This window comes from Camelus bactrianus, chromosome 15 (assembly GCF_048773025.1).
Source record: "Camelus bactrianus isolate YW-2024 breed Bactrian camel chromosome 15, ASM4877302v1, whole genome shotgun sequence".
Taxonomy (NCBI): domain Eukaryota; kingdom Metazoa; phylum Chordata; class Mammalia; order Artiodactyla; family Camelidae; genus Camelus; species Camelus bactrianus.
The window spans coordinates 60,114,616-60,130,845 of record NC_133553.1 but is presented as its reverse complement, the minus strand read 5'-3'; the positions used below and the strand labels follow the sequence as shown (position 1 = coordinate 60,130,845).

Genomic DNA, 16,230 nt, shown 5'->3' with positions numbered 1-16,230 from the left:
CTGGAATTGATGAAATATGGAACTTTCATCCCCAGTAGCCAGGTGAGGAATGGACACTTACATGGGTCACACAAGGTGCCTGAAACCTCAGAGGGGCAGACCTGGGGCTTCGGCCCAGGTATCACCAACTCCACCTTTAACCTGGTCAGAACAAGGCCTTATGTAGGATCTCTCGGGTCCTGGGGAAGCCCAGAGGACCCTTAAATTACTCTCCATTTATTAATCTGTCTTTTTAAAAGATTCTTTTCTTTAAACACATGTTGAGCCAGCACTGCGCTAGGTACAGCACTGAAGAGTAAGTCTCTAGCTCCCTTAAACAAAATATCCCAGATCAGTCATGGGTCAAAAGGGAGATTCCCAGAGGCCAGCTATTAGCTGTGTAGAGAAAGGCATGCACTCAGAGGCTAAGATACACGTGACCCTGTCCAATACAGGGCTGGCCCTAGTCGTAAATCACCCCGTTAGAAGGACTATTTACTCTAAGCAGAGGCCTGGTGCGTGTGGGTCAGGTGCCAAGAAGTGAGTGAGCTGGCCATCGGAATGTGAGTGTGGGTGGGGTGGGGGGAAGTGGTCACCGGCTGCCACTGAGTCACAAAGAGCTGAGCTGGGGAGGGCAGCGGGCCCCACCTTGGCGCAGCAGGAAGGAGCAAGGTCGGGAAGAGTCAGAGGTTGGGTGGGGCAGGGAGGAGAAGGAAGGCTGTCTCAGGTCCCAGCAGATCCCTGAGGTGGCTGGCAAACAGGCCTCTGATGCAAACACCGCCCCACCCAGGGTCCAGCTGGCGATCCAGAAAGCTCCTTCTGGGATGTACGTCGGGGTGGCCATGAGAACACCCAGAACCTTGCTTTTGTCTGGTTTGAAATTCAGAAGCTGCTGACTGGGGCGCCCAATACTTTATTCTTAAGAGTCAAGAATTAGGATCCTTTAGCTCTAACTCCTTTCCAGAGCAAGGGTAAGCAAGTTTTCAGACTTCTAAAAAATGGGAAATAAGAAAAGCTGAGGGTTAGCAGGTAGTAGAAAGAACAGAATGGTTGGAGGGGATGAGGACAAAATATGAACATGAAATAGAGCCAGCTAGAGGAGGATGTTGCTGGTCATTCATGGCATTAGCTGAGCATGGAGTCCCGGCTCTGCGTTATAAAGTGAAGAGGGATTACCGCGCGGAGGAAGTGTGCCAGAGGCCAGTCAGACAGCTTCTGGCCTCCTGCCAAGCTCTGAGGCCAGGCTGGCCAGTCAGGGTCCTGCCTCCATGAGCAGAAGCCCAAACTCCCCCATCGGGGACCCCTAGAGCAAGGGTTCACTCACACACTCTGCCCAGCTGGGCCCCAACCTCCACATTCATCCCCTCAGAACCCTCTGCTGCCCTCTCTGGCCACTGTCCCTGTTCACGCCTATCTTCTCTCCATCCTTCAAGGCTGCCCCCTGGAATGACTCCAGCCCTCGCTGCACAAGTGCTAGATGTTCGTTCCTGGGGGTCTTTTGACTGCACAAAGGTGGGGACTCAGGCTGCACTAACGGAAAGGAAAGATGGGGGAATGTGTTGGCTCATGTAACTGCAGGGGCTGCAGGGGAGGAAAACAGTTTTCTTAACCCTCTTAGGGTTCCTGGCTAGGTCTGAAAATTAACCTGAGTCAGATTCACAGGAGAAAATCATACACTTTGATTTAATATAAGTTTTACATAACGTGGGAGCCTTCATAAAGGAAATGAAGACCCAAAGGAACAGTTAGACCTGAGCATTTGATGCTAGGTTTGATGAAGAGTGGACAGTCATGGAGGGACAGGGTAGGTTCAGGAGGAGGCGATGTAGCAAACTGGGGGGATTTACAAGGCCTGTTTATTAGGGTGCTTCTTGGTGTCCCTCTGTCTTTGGCCATAAGGATGCTCCTTTCCTCCAGATAGAGGGAGGGCATCTCTCATATGAGGATTTTGTGACTTGTTTCAGAGAAGAAGGGGTGAGGGGTGGTCAGAGTGACTTTCCAGCTCTGCCGTTTTCTCAAACTCCTTCAGCTTAAAATACTCAGTATGTCAAGGTGCCATATTTGGGGGTAGCATGTCCTGAACCCCGTCATACCCAATATGAGGGAAATTCCAAGCCAGAGCCAGCAGCCCTGGGGAGCCTTGGAGGACTAGGGACTTAGACCCCATTCCTCCATCCCTGGTATGTTCTTCTCTTTAGGTCTTTTTCTTCCCCCTAGGACTGGAACATGGCCTTGTTGCTCACTGCTTCTCCCCTTACAACCTTGTAACCAGGAGAAGCTCCTCTGGGTGGTGGCAACCACCTCAGCCTCACAGGCGGTGACGTCTTTGAATAGAATTTGGAGGAAGATGGTGCTGGGAAGACCAGGGCAGTCTGAGCCGCACAGATCATCAATGCTGTATCATCTGCTAATGGTTGCAGGTGAGCTCCTCACAGGGGATCCTCTCCTATGCTTGTCCTGCTGTTCCCCATTAAGCAGGCCCTCAATAAATGTTTGCTCACTGTTTAATTAACCCTTAAAACTAACGAGCCTGGCCAGGACCACTAATCCCTCAAACCTACCAGTGAAGTTTAGAGTGGGTCCACAACCCTCGGGAACTTTTGGGCTCTTTGGAAATCCAGGATAATCAGGGGAAGTCCAGACCTGCTGTGCTGCCATCAAGAACAGAAGGGACCTTTCTACCCAGCGCTCCCCTCCTCCTCCCCTCTCCCAGGGCAGGGAAAGGCGGCTTTCACGGGGAGGTCTCTGTGGGCCATTCCAAGGATCTGTGTTCATTTCCCTCCCACCAAAGATCCTGACCTTAAGGGCTGGAGTAAAATTGGCCAGTGATGGGGGTGGTAGCAGGCTCATTCACTTTAGCAGAGATGATACCAGAGTGTATCTTAGAAGACAGTCAAGGGTTATAATTTGTCATTTAACGTGCCGGTTTGAGGAGTGATAATTTCCATGCCTTTCAGTTTTATAATCGCTCTTGTTCCCCACCCTGACATCCCAGGGCTGCCCAGCACTGCCTCCTCGCCTCACCTCACTGCCAGCCTCTCCTCCCCATCTTCCCCGGCTCTCTCTTCTGAGAGCCAGTCTGCAGATTCAAAGCAGGGCGGGTTACACTCACTCAGTCTGTGAGCAGTCATTGATTAATCTGTCAGTCGATAAGTACTTAGTGAGCATCTGTTATGTGTACCAGACATTGTGCTGGGAGCCAAGAGGACCCCTGAGAAGTGTAAAAATGGACCAACCCTCCAGGAGCTATGTCTACACACAGACACCCCTGAAGACAGATGATACTGGACTGGATGGTCTTGAAGGTTCTTTGAGGCACTAATATTATGTGGTTATAGACTAAGCGATTGGGTTTGGGTGAGGCCCTGGTGGATGGGTAGCATCTGGCTATCTGCTAAGAGGCAGGTGCGGTGGGAGAGATTATAGTCCAAGGACTGGGAGAGGTGAGGAAATAGGAAGATACTCAGTATGTTCATGCTTTGGCCAGAGCAGAGGATTTTTAGGAATAATAGATTTAGTGCAATATTAGTTAAAGATAATGAGTGTGTAATGTATCTCATAGACAGAAGCGAGCCAGGAAGAATTTGAGCAGATAAAAAACTAAAGTTGAACTAAAGTTGAGTGTTCATAATAGCATTCATATCCCACTTGCCCACTGCTGCCTCTGCAATGGACACTGTTGGTTTTGCACTCAGCAATCACCCCCACTTCTGTCTTTCTATCAGAACTTTAATTTTACTTAAGATCTACTCATTCCCCGATGTTGCCATGTGCCTCAAGGGAAGCTGGCCCCACTCTGTGCTCCAGAGTAGGTCTGACTGGCCTATCTTGCCAACAATTGGTTCTGGAATGAGCACGTGGCCCAGTCCTGGCCAGTGAGTGGTAAAGGAGAGTCCACTAGGGAAACTCTGAGAAAAATGTCCTTGTTTCTAAGAGACACTCATAAGAAGACATAGTCTTTCTTCTTACCCCAGACATTGTCACATCTGGAGGTGGCCCTTTTGCCTCTAGTCTGAGGATGAAGCCAGCAATGAAGGTAGCAGGGAAGAGAGATGGAAAGAACTTGATTCTCTGATTATACTGTTGAGCCACTGAATCAGCCACCCTGAACCCTGCCCTTCCTGTTACGTGACTTAATACACTTCCACATTGTTTAAGTTGCTTTGAGTCAGGTTTTTGTTACCTGCAGCCCAAAGCATCCTCACTTGTTCCTCCCAGCTCTTGGAATCCTTCCCCCCCCCATTAAGCCCACTCTCCACTTTCACTGGGAACTCTAGTCCCATGACCCTTCCAGTTTCTTCAGTTCTATCTACTCTCTCCTGTCACTACTATCTTCCACATCATCCCAGAATTTTTGCACAGTAGTTCACCTTCACTCTTCTCTTGCCAGCTCCCTGCAATCCTCACTCCTCACCAGCCCCTGCATACTGACCCAGTGAGTCCCCAGCCACAGGTCCATCCATCTCTGTCTTTGCTACTCCCCCAGCCCTGAGCTAGAGTAACAAAGTCTTGTCCAGGTTTGCCTGAGACTAGGGGCTTCCTGGGATTCCAGACTTTAAGATGCTAAAACTAGAACTATCCTGGGCAAACTGGGATGGTGGCTGACCCAAATGGTGGCTGGTGAGGCTGCTAGGGAAACCACCCAACAATGTGGTCAATGGCTATTCTCAGTGCATTGCTTTCCAGTTTCCACCTTAGCTTACCCAGCCTGGCAGTCCTATTACCCAGCCTGGCTAGCCTGGGACAATCCACCCCCTTCATCCCAGGGCTGGTTTTAACTGTTTCCCATGGCTCTCAACCTGCCTACCTAGGTCCCACCACACTCCCTTTGCAGCTGACTTCCAATTTCACAGAGAAAAGAGAGACTGTTAGCCACAAAGCCCCTCACCCTCCTGCATGCTTGCTCAGAATGCATCTCCTTTCCTGCTGCTGGAGGAAGCCTCTCTCCATCCCAATGCAGTCATCAGAAATCCAGAGGCCACCTCTCCCTTCCTCTGCGCCCACCTCCAGTTACCATGCTCTCCTCCTCCGTCCATGATGATTCAGGTCTCACTTGCTGTCTCTTCCTAAGTCTCCCTTCAGCCTGGACTCTGCTCCACCGCTGCTTTTGCCAGACTCTGCAAGGACCCATAGGACCCATTACTGGGCCACATCTCAAGCCACAGCTGCCCAGTACATTCCTGTCCTCCACCCGCTCCTTGAAGCCTGCCCTCCTCCCTTGGCCTCATGCCCTTCTCCTTCTCTGGCTGTCCCTGCTCAGTCTCTGTCTAGGGCTTCTCTTCCTCCGTCTGCACTGTTTCCTTCTCTCCTTCTCAACTGTATACACTTATTTTGGATGATTCCTTCTGTAATCATGGTTTCAACTATTATCAAATCCCCACAACTCCTCAGTCTGCAGCTCAGGCCAGGACCTTTCCTCTGTGCTTTGACCTCCACATGCCATGAAGCCATCAGTGTGACTGTTAAGGTCCACGGTTTTGGAGTCAGACAGATCCAGGTCTGAGTCCTGGCTCTACCACTTATTAGCTGTATGACCTCGGTCAGGTATCTTAAGCTCTCTGTTCTTCATTCTCAATTGTAAACCAGATTTCAAAATGTACTTACCTTATGTATGAAGCTGTTGAGAAGGCTAAATGAGATTATGTAGAATGCTTAGTAAAATGTCTGGCTCATAGTAACAATCAACGTGTTTTTTTTAATACATATATATTATAGCATTATTTTATATATATAGCATTTAGTTGCCTTTACTCAGCTTTTTTTGCCCCAAGCTTTTATTTCCTGAATTGTGAGGCACTGGGCAATTAAAATCATTTACTCATTAAAAACAAAACAAAACAAAAAACCATAAGGTAGTTGCTGTACTCTCTCTTTATAGGTGATGAAACTGAGGCTCACAGAAAAAGCATCACCTGGCAGCAGCTAAACCAAACTTTGAATAGACTGATGCCAAAATCCTTCTTCTCAGCCACTACAATCAGCCCATCTTTCAACACAATCAAGTCAAAATTCATTCTCTTTTCCGTGTCCCAACACTTGCCCTTCTGCTTAAAATCTCATTTTGCCAGAAGACTACCAATATTTACCTCGTCAGAAAAATCAACCCTCCGGGGAAAGGAAGGATGTGGAGGGGGAGGGTGGTGCTAGTCTCTCTCCCTGCAGCCCCAACCCCCCCCCCCATCTAACCCACCGGGGGCCCCATCCTCTTTTCTCCACCCACGGCCCTTGTCCGCCTGCAGCCCCTCCAGCTCTTCCAGTGGGGCCATCGCTGCAGCCCCTGCCGGAGTCGGTACCTAGCAGGGCACCCATAAATAACTGTTAAGGACTGGCTGACCCTAGTCTTGCCCCCAAATCCACCCTTGGCTCCACTGCTAGGGTGACATTGCTAACACCTAACTATGTTCACTTCATTCTCCTGAAGGTCCTCAATGCCCTCCCCCCTCCCCATTTCCCCAGGACAAAATGGAGAAACAAGATTCAGGCCAAAGAAAAGTCCTGTGTATAAGTTCTGGGGGCCCCTTGAAGGAAAGGGCATTGCCAAGGTCTGGGCCTCTGAATCTGTGGCCTGAGGTTCAGGTAGGATTCATCCTCCAACAGATGCTGGGTTTAAGAACCCAACAGTCGTTTCCAGGTCTAACTGATCGGCATCCCAGCCCTCCACGTGTTGTCCCCTTCTTCCCAGGAGGGGTCAGTAGTGAGCAAAAGGTGTGGCCATGTTGCCACAGGACTGGGGTTGGTGACCCTGCTTCTGGGCTTCCTATCCAGTTGCCTGGGCAGGAGTCCGAAGAAAACACTCCAGCCACACAATTGGTCTTTCATTAGCATCTTTTCTGGCAGTCTCCAGGAGAATTTAGGACTGAAGCAACTGGAAACCAGATTGGTTTTTCCTTTCTCCTAGTCTTGCTCTTGCAGCCAGGAGACTACAGGCTAGGAGGAACGGGGTCCAAACTTGGCTTCCTGGGTGCTCCCCACCACCGGCCCGGGCACCGACACAGGCTAGGGGAGCGTTGTCATGTTCATTGCTCCTGGGGCATTCCACCCCCCATTCCATTCCACACCCGCCCGCCCCCGCTCCCAGGGTGACTCCTGCTTTTTCCTGCACAGCAGCGGGGGCCTGCTGGGCGCGCCCCTTAAGTGGCACATGTCCTGGTCATTCCTGGGGTGGTGCCGGGCTCACCCGGTGTGTAGCCCCGAGCCGGCCACACAGCCTGTCTGAGGTTTCTTTGGATGTCTCCCAGTCCCCACACCACATTTTGGAGTCGTTTCGCCTGCCCCTGCTGGAGAAAAACACCGAATCTGGAGTGGGATGAGAGATGGCCCAAAGACCTGGCTTGCTCTCCAGCCACTCACTTCCTGGAAAACCACGTGAAAAGGGGAAAGAGATCTTCTCAGTCAGTCAAAAGGACAGTATTGATCAGGGGCCCCAAACTGTCAGAGTGGTGGAGGGAGAGGGGTGGGTAAGAATACCAAACAAACCAAGGAAGAACCATAAGGATAGTATCTTACTTGCTGTTAACCCCAGAGCAGTGACTGACACGGTGGGGACATGAATCAATCAGCCTGGGCTAGTTTGTGGCTTATGAACATCAGCTTCTTCCTCCCTGGAGTTCTAGAACTTAGAGCTAGAGAAACCTAGAGAACACCTGTCACTGTCAGCCCTCATTTTAAGGGAGAGTCCTAGTGCGTCAGGTGACTTGATTGAGGCCGTGCGGTTCTTGCTGTTAGTTAGCGATGAGTCACACCTGCAACCCAAGTCCCTCACTCTCCTTCCATCTATTGTCCAGTGAGCCTCACCTGCCAGGTGGGGAGGCCGTGAGTGTGGTATATATGCTAAGGAGCTGCTGTTAGGGAAGCATTAACCAAAGGAATGGGATTTCCCTTAGGTTAAAACTTTATGTAGAAACAATTTTGTGTTTCAGCAGAAAACTGAATCATCTGTTTGTATCAAGCATAGCACATCCTCCAAGTTTATGAGGTTCAAGCTCTGTCCATTGTCTTTCAGCTATTTTTCAACTCTATAAATTGTAAGTAATTGATAGATCTGTAAATTTTGTCCTGTCTGGTAGAGATTTGACTTCCTCCCACCCCCACCCCGCTGGCAGGGAAAAAAAAAAAACACTTCTGTCTTCATTTGCAATTCATCTCAACAGAAGAACTCAGCGTAAATTTGTGTGCTGTTTTGACTTTTCCTTTGAAACAATTATAACATCTATCTGCCTGGTCCTATCATATCATTTGAGCAAAGTAAATTAGCACGTGGTCTTTTTTATATTTTTATGGAAATCATGATTTTACCTTATAACAATGTCATACCTTGTCCACTAGACCCAGCCATCCCACTGTGTTAGCCCGTAAGGAGCTGCTGGATGAGTCTGTTTCTGTGTCTAAATGAATCCAGCCAGAGCTACTCTTCTCTGGGTTTACAAGGGGGGACAGTGTGTCCAGGGACGGCTGGTAGGCTGGTCCGGGGTGGCTGACCTGGGCCCCGCATCCCCACTCACTCATTTGTGTTCCTCTATCAACACTGTATCGAAAAACTGTCAGGGAAGTGGTCCTAATGGCTTCTGAGAGCAGGAGGCTGCCCTGGAAGAGAGGCAGAGGGCCAGCCCCTGGGAGTAAGGCTTACACACGGCACGGAGATAGCCTGGCTGGAAGCCTCTTTGGGTCATCTTTTCTAAATTGGAATTCTTTTCTGCCTTTTTTCTTATGGGTAGTTAGGACATTGAAGATAATAGGAGTACTTACCTACTCCACTAAAAAGAGGTGGGGGAGGAGAAGGGAGGAAGCGAAAGCGGAGAAAATGAACAAGGTGGCCACTGAGTTGCTCAGCCTGTACTTCTAGCTAAGCTGGTCTTATGGCCACCACGCTCCCCTCCCTGCGCCTCTTTTCTTAGAATAACTCAGCCTTTTACCCTAGAGATCTTGAAAGAAGGTCATGGACTGAACCCCAAGAAAATGGGCAGACCCTCCTAAATTCCTCCATAACAACAGCAAGTTCTCATCAAGATGAAAGGAATGTCGCCCCTGCTCACACCCTGTTATCACCCTCCTGTTCCCATTTTCCTGTAAAGCCCCAGGACCTTTACCCCAAGACGGGCTCCCAGTCTCTAAGGCATCAGCCTGCCGTGCCTGCCTTTGTCTGGCACAGCAATAAAGCTGTTCTTTTCTATCCCCCCCAGACTCTGCCTCCGACTCTCAGTTTGGCTCTTGGGGTAGAGAGGCTGGTTTTTCAGCAACAGAAGTGAGGGGACAAATGGAAATGGGAGAAATGAGAGAGTGAGAGCAAAGGGGAAGGCACAGAGATCAGACCAGAGTGGTCTTCCCACCAGGATCCTCTGGGCTGCACAAAATGGTCTAAGACACGGCTTTACACGAATAACACAGTGAGTGAAATCGAGCAGGACCCTGTGGGGCCCTCCTGGGCACAAAAGCCTTTCTGTGACCCCGTTTCTTGTTTGTAGGAAATAGGCTTCATTCAGCCTCCTTGACCTTCCCCAAGTTCCAAAGGGCAGGTTCAAACAGCTGCTAATCAGGGAAGGGAGGGGATGCAGAGACAAGGGAGGAACAGTCAGGAAACAATAGTACAGACTTGGGGCAGGGTCCTGGTTCCTCCTCAAGGAGTAGACACAGTAATACCTCTGAGTTCTGCAGTAACTAAGGCCCCCAACCCAGGTGGAGGATGACAACTTCTGGCTGAGCACAGGTTTCTGGAACACTGCCTTGTGATCTCACCAACCAATCAGAAGAAAGTCACACACCCTGCACCCCTCACCCCAAATTTTGCTTTTAAAAACTCCTCCCCAAAAACCATCGGGGAGTTCGTGTTTTTAAGCACGAGCCACCTGTTCTTCTTGCTTGGTTCTGCAGTAAACCTTTCTATGCTCCAAGCTCTGACGTTTCCGTTTGTTTGGTCTCACTGTGCTTCATGCACATGAAAGTTTGTTGGGTAACGTGATGAGGCTATTGCCTGGCCACTCACGACTGTGTGAAGGCGAAAGCCTGAGTAGGGTGCTAGTCTGTCTTCAGAGCCTGCAGTTACCAACAGTATCTAGCTGGAACTTCATACCATTGTTCTGTTTTCATTGTATTTATTTGACTGCTTTATAATTTTCTCCTGTTATAGCAAAGGATACTGGTTTTCCATTGATACTAAGCTTCATTATAAGTAATTTTATTTAGGGGGAGGGTATAGATTGGTGGTAAAATGCGGCATGCTTAGCATGCAGGAAGTCCAATCTCCAGTACCTCCATTAAAAAAAAAATGAATCTTATTACCCCCAACCAAAAAAAAATAATAATTTTATTTAAGTTTTTAAAAGGGAGTCAAGAGAAAAACACTAATGTCAGAAAAATTAAGTTAATATTAGGGTATGCAAAAATCATGAGAATGGTGCAAAATGACTGGAATTGGGGACTGATGTGGAGAAGGAAAGGGAAGAAGACAAGAAAGGAGAAAATCAGTAAGGGTGAGAGAAGTGAAACTAGGCTGGGGCTGACAGACAAGAGCAGGACCAAGAGGAGTGGGAGGAAGGGCTGCTTTTGTATTTGGGGTTTGAGGTAAGGATGAGTGTTGGTCATACATGTGAGACAGGAGGGAAGGGGGCAGGGGACAGCCACTCAAAGAATGACAGCAATTTAACACCAAAATGGTGGAAGATTCACCAAAATGGTGGAAGATTCAACTTTCAGTTGGCCTTGAGGATTAAAAGGTTTGACTTCTAGTAGACCTTGAGCTTCATTATATGCTCATTGTAACATAAATAACATGCTTGCAGGCGCCATAACAGTCCCAAGGCTAACTGCAAAAGGCCAAAGAATGGGCAGTGGCCCAATTTCTGGGAGTTCCAGCCCCTTCCCCAGGATAGTTGGAATGGTCCCACTTGTAGGCATGTGAAGCTACTGAGCCCATAAAAACTGGCAACACCATGCCTAGCAGCCCCTTTTCACTCCCTCTTCTTTGGAGACGGCCCGGACTCTGTCTCTGGAGTGTGTACCTACTTTTACTTTAACCTGAGCACCCAATTCCCACACCTCTTTCCTTGCCTTTCTCTTGCCTTACACTCTATGCAATATGCATCTCTCTAAATGAATTTACTCAACTGTGGCTCACACTTGAATTCTTTCCTGCATGAAACCAAGGACCCACACTTGGCGGGGCACATCCCAGGGGCTCAACCAAGACCTGGGACATGGCCCTCCACACACCCCACATCCGTTTTCTTTCATCACATGCATCCTGATGTTCATAGCAGCACTATTTACAATAGACAAGACATGGAAACAACTTAAATATCCATTGACAGATGACTGGATAAAGAAGTTGTGGTGTATTTATACAATGGAAGACTACTCAGGCATAAAAAAAGAATAAAATAATGCCATTTGCAGCAACATGGATCGATCTGGAGATCATCATTCTAAGTGAAGTAAGCCAGAAATAGAAAGAAAAATATCATGTGATAACACTCATATGAGGAATCTAAAAAAAAAAAAAAAAGAAAAAAGAAAATACTAATGAACTCATGCATAAAACAGAAACACTTGCAGGCATAGTAAACAATCTTATGGTTATTGGGGGAAAGGGTGTGGGAAGGGAAAAATTTGGGAGTTTGAGATTTGCAAATGTTAACTACTACATATAAAAATAGATAAAAAAAAAAACCAAACTTTTTCTATATAGTACAAGGAACTATATTCAATATCTTGTAATAACCTTTAATGAAAAAGAATATGAAAACAAATATATGTATATATGTGAATGACTGGGACATCATGCTGTATACCAGAAACTGACACATTGTAATTGACTATACTTCAATTAAAAAAAAAAAAAGATGAGTATTGGTCAAGAGGAGTCAAAAGGAGTATTAGTGTCTCAAATATATCCCCACTGCTTAGGAGACAACGGGAAGTTCTTCAGGAAAACTGGGCATGGTTTAGGGTGGCTTTGACCTTCAAGGAAGGGAAAAAAAGGTCTCTGTCGTGGGCTGCCCTGCCGTGAACTCCACACTCTCTTTTTCTGCCATTAAGCAGCTACTTGAGTAGATATCACTTCATTTTTTCTTTCTTCATTGGTATTCGTAAGATATTTTTACATGTCTAATTGCGAGAACTTGTTCTAAGAAGCTTGAATTCTCATGCCAAGTCACGAAATTAGTGTCCAGTAACTCAAAGCCTGTCTGCTTCACTACTTAATTTAGAGATATACTGGTTGGCACGAGTCTTCTGGTGCCAAAAAATCTTTCACTTCTGAAGACTCCTAGCCAAGCTCAATGAAAAATACAACCATAAATACTCATTCCAATGATTCCCCAGGCCATAGTCACAAAGCTTTTACATTGCATTTACTCAGGGCTCCCCAGCCAAAATCATCTCATTTATTCTTCTCCAGGGTCCTTGGAAATGTCTGCGCACACGCCGCCCCCACCCTCCTCACTGTGTACCTCCTTCCTTGCAGGCCTGGTATCTAGATGCCAGGTTGAAGCTGTGGGCCCCGATTTCCTGCAGTAAAAAGTTTCTGGCTCCCTGGCTTACCATGGGGTGATGCTCTGGCCAGAGGCAATGGGGGCTGAAACCTGGGACTTATGGCTTTTACAATGGTAGTTCCTTGCTACTGCAGCTCAGATGTCCAGGCAGAGCTGAGGATTCCCTGGCAGTGACCTGCAGGGTGGATTTGTAAAGCTGATTTGCATGAGGAGAAGCAAGAGGGAGGTCTTAGAAGGACAGAAGAAAACTGGTGTGAGTTCACATATTATAGTGCTCCTCTCCCTCACTCTATGAGCTGTCCTCTAACCCCTGGATTTCACTTAGTCCGTGAAGGCTATGAAGGAGAATTAGTAAAATTGCCGCACTTAGGCTAACAGATTGCATATTCTTATGCCTGCCCTTAGAACAGTCAACCGACCTGACTGACCGGTTGCTACTCACAGCTCCAGGCCTGTTGTTAAAATAAAACTATTGATTTTACTGTTTCTGCTTTATTCCAGTAATCAAAAGTAATAATCATACTTGGTTTCTGGGTTGTTCTCCAGAAAGAAGGTCATGGAACTGTAACCTTACAAAATAGCCTGAATTACCAAGAAGACCACGCCTTGGGCGCTTATGAGATAAAGAGATGGAAAAAGTGACAACTGCTGGCCTCTATAGAACTTGTCGCCTGGGGACACCAAGATGCCACTCTAAGTCTTATGACAAGAAAATGATCCTGTTGATTGTTATCCATGTTTTACTGTTTGAGCTATGGCTGTATAACCACTGTGGGGACCCCATTCCCACAGTGGGTCCACAGTTTTGAAGGCACTAGCCTGCTGTGAGTCCCCTTTGCTCAGCCAGGTAATAAAGCTGCCTCTTTCCTTCTATGCTCTAAGACCCTGTCTCTGAGTTTCAGTTTGACTCGTCAGAAAAGGGGGCTGATCTTTTGGCAACAGCTAGCTGGTTCCAAAAGCCAGGCATAGACCAGTCACTAGCCAGGGCCTACAAGGATAAGCTGTGAGGCCCTACTTGTGTGTCCTGGGACGGCTGCAATATCAGAACTAGCTGGGGAACTTTAGAAATCCTGATGCTTGAGCTCTGCCTCAGACCATTTAAATCTAGAATTTCTGGGGAGTAAGGTAAGCTTGGTATTTTTAAATTGAGGTATATAACTTATTGTTGTTGAGGATTTTCCTGCCTCTTTTTTTTTTTTTTTTTTTTTTTTGGGTGGGGGGAGGTAATTAGGTTCATTTAGTTAGTTGTTTTAATGGAAGTACTGGGGATTAAACCCAGGACGTGTGCGTGCTAAGAATGAACTCTAACCACGAACTATACCCTCCCCTCCTTGAGGTATAATTTAGATATAGCAAAGTACACAAATCATAAGTATAAAGCTTAATGCATTTTTGCACCTGGGTAACTACCACTGAGATCAATATTCAAAATGTGGAAAGCTTCCAGCCCCTCTGAAGGCTCCTTTCTGATAGATAGATAGATAGATAGATAGATAGATAGATAGATAGATAGATGAGGGCCCATCAGATCAGAAGCCGGGGCAGCCAGCACCTCTCTTTTAAACTTTTCTGGTTCTCCCAACTGCTGGTGTAGGAGAGGGAAAAAATTTTTCCTTTCATCCATCTTAGGTTCATTGGTTGTGGCTCTGTAAATTAGACTAACAAAAGACAGAATAACAGGAGAGAAACCAACACATTAATTAACACATGCATTACACATACGTGTAGAGCACTCAGATGACAGAAGAATAAAAGATAACATTTTCTAGAAGTGACAAGACAAAGGGAAAGGACTTTGAACTTCAAAGGGCAAACTGTGGGAAGGCAAATATATGGGGAAACTACTAGAAGATAAGGACTAGTATTGGCAACGTTTGTGAGGCTAAAGGTTGATAAGGGTCTAGAGTTGTCTCCACTGATTAACGTCTGACCTTCCCGGTAGGGACTGGAGGGAACACCTTTACAAATTTCTATCCTACTTTTCTAGGCAACTTGAGGAAGAGCAAGATTTTCTTGGATCTGTTTCATCTCAATTGACTTTAGCTCAAAATAATTCTCATGCCAAAGTGCATTTTTTGGGGTGACAGTGCAACCCTTGACAGGAAACCCATGTCAAGCACTCTGGGTCCACCTCTTGGGTCCCCTCACTTGGCTTGAGGGGGAGAAAAATGAACAGGACTCCAGGACAACTCTCTCCCTATTATCTGCAGCACAGAATGCCTGATGGGATCATGAAAACAGAGCTCTAGTAGGTTTTGGGGGATTTCTGGTTTTTAGGGCCTTTTGCCACCCCTGCCTTGGGTCTTTTTGTTTTTCATTTAATAAGTCCTGTTTAGAAGGTCCAGCATCTTTCTGTTGCAAACCATCACCACTATCCATTTTCCAGAACTTTTTAAGCATCCCAGACTGAAGTGGTACCCATCATATTAAACCCTTTCCCCTGTTTCCAAACAAAAGTTCATGTGCCCAAAGCACAATGAGGCCAAACAAACCAAAACGTTGGAGTCTGGAGCAGATAAATGTTATTGCAGAGCCAAACAAGGAGAACAGGAAGCTCATGCTCAGGAAAAACAAACTCCCCAGTGGTTATCAGGGAGGAGTTTTTAAAGGCAAAATTTGGGGTGAGGGCTGCATGGTGTGACTTTCTTCTGATTGGTTGGTGGTGAGGTCACAGGGTGGTGTTCCAGGAATCTTGTGCTCAGCCTCAAGTTGCCACCCTCCACCTGGGCAGGACCTTAGTTCCTGCAGAAGAACTCAGAGATATTATTGGTTCCTCTTTAAGGAGGAACCAGGACCCTGCCACAAGGCTGCAGTGTTGTTTCTTGGTTGTTCCTCCTTTGTCTCTGCATTCCCTCACTTCTCTGATTAGCAGCTGTTTGAATCTTCCCTTTGGAACTCAGGGAAGGTCAAGGAGGCTGAATGAGTTCTACTTCCTACAAACAAGAAACAGGAGACATGGAAAGGATTTGAACCAGGGAGGACCCTACAGATCTCTGCTCCATTTCAAGACTGATTCTTAGAAAAGCAGTTTCAAATCTCCCCATTTCCCAGAGCTACAATCAGTTTAATATTTGAGTTTCATGATCCCAGCACTTCCTGCTCTAGGGGCTGCTGATAGAAAGTGAAATGGTCAGGATTCTGAAAGCAAAGGCACTCGCTAGAGGAGGATGTCTGAAAATGGGAATTGTAGGCCCCACAGCCAGGAGTTAGACTTGTCAAGACTTTCCAGCCTTCTGGTTTGCATGAAGCAGTTCTTGTCCCGAGGATGAAGCTGTTAGACATTAAGAGCCCAACAAATTAGGTCTGCCTGCTAGTGACCAGAACTGTTTGGGCATTTCTGGGGCCACCACCTTTTCTAGAAGCTTTTCAAGGTCAAGGTCTTCTCTAATAAAGGCCATCCAGCTATTCCAGAGTGGCTGCCTTCTCTTCATCAAAACAGGAGTTAGAGCCCTGAAGAGGGAGGTAGGCATGGAGCTCGGTCAACCCTGGCCAAGAATGGGGCGTTAGAAACTCACAAGCTCAAAAAAAAAAAAAGAAAAAGAAACTCAGAAGCTCTTAAGTTTATCTTCCCCATGTCAGGCTCTGCTCCCCAACAAGCTTCAAGGGAGGAACTATTTTGTGCAAGTCCCCTGAGGGACAGAGAGAGAGAGAGAGGCAACAAATTTACCATCTGGTAGAGGAGAGAGTCAGGCATATAAAGTGATGAATCGATGCCCTCAGAACAATATGGGAGGAAAGACTTCCCTTTCCCCTCCTAGTTTTGTTG

The 16,230-nt window shown here is 47.1% G+C and overlaps 1 long non-coding RNA gene across 3 annotated transcripts; it reads left to right on the top strand.

The window, feature by feature from the left end:
• Positions 1 to 423: 423 nt before the first annotated feature.
• LOC141573409 (uncharacterized) lies at positions 424 to 13,345 on the top strand. 3 transcript variants are annotated; one of them, XR_012499101.1, is made up of 4 exons: positions 448 to 542; positions 1,413 to 1,491; positions 2,252 to 2,399; positions 13,011 to 13,345. It is a non-coding gene; the product is annotated as an uncharacterized LOC141573409 (long non-coding RNA). The 3 variants fall into 3 exon arrangements; XR_012499099.1 differs by lacking the exon at positions 1,413 to 1,491 and having other exon boundaries at positions 424 to 542; positions 2,197 to 2,399; XR_012499100.1 differs by lacking the exon at positions 1,413 to 1,491 and having other exon boundaries at positions 441 to 542.
• Positions 13,346 to 16,230: the final 2,885 nt, after the last annotated feature.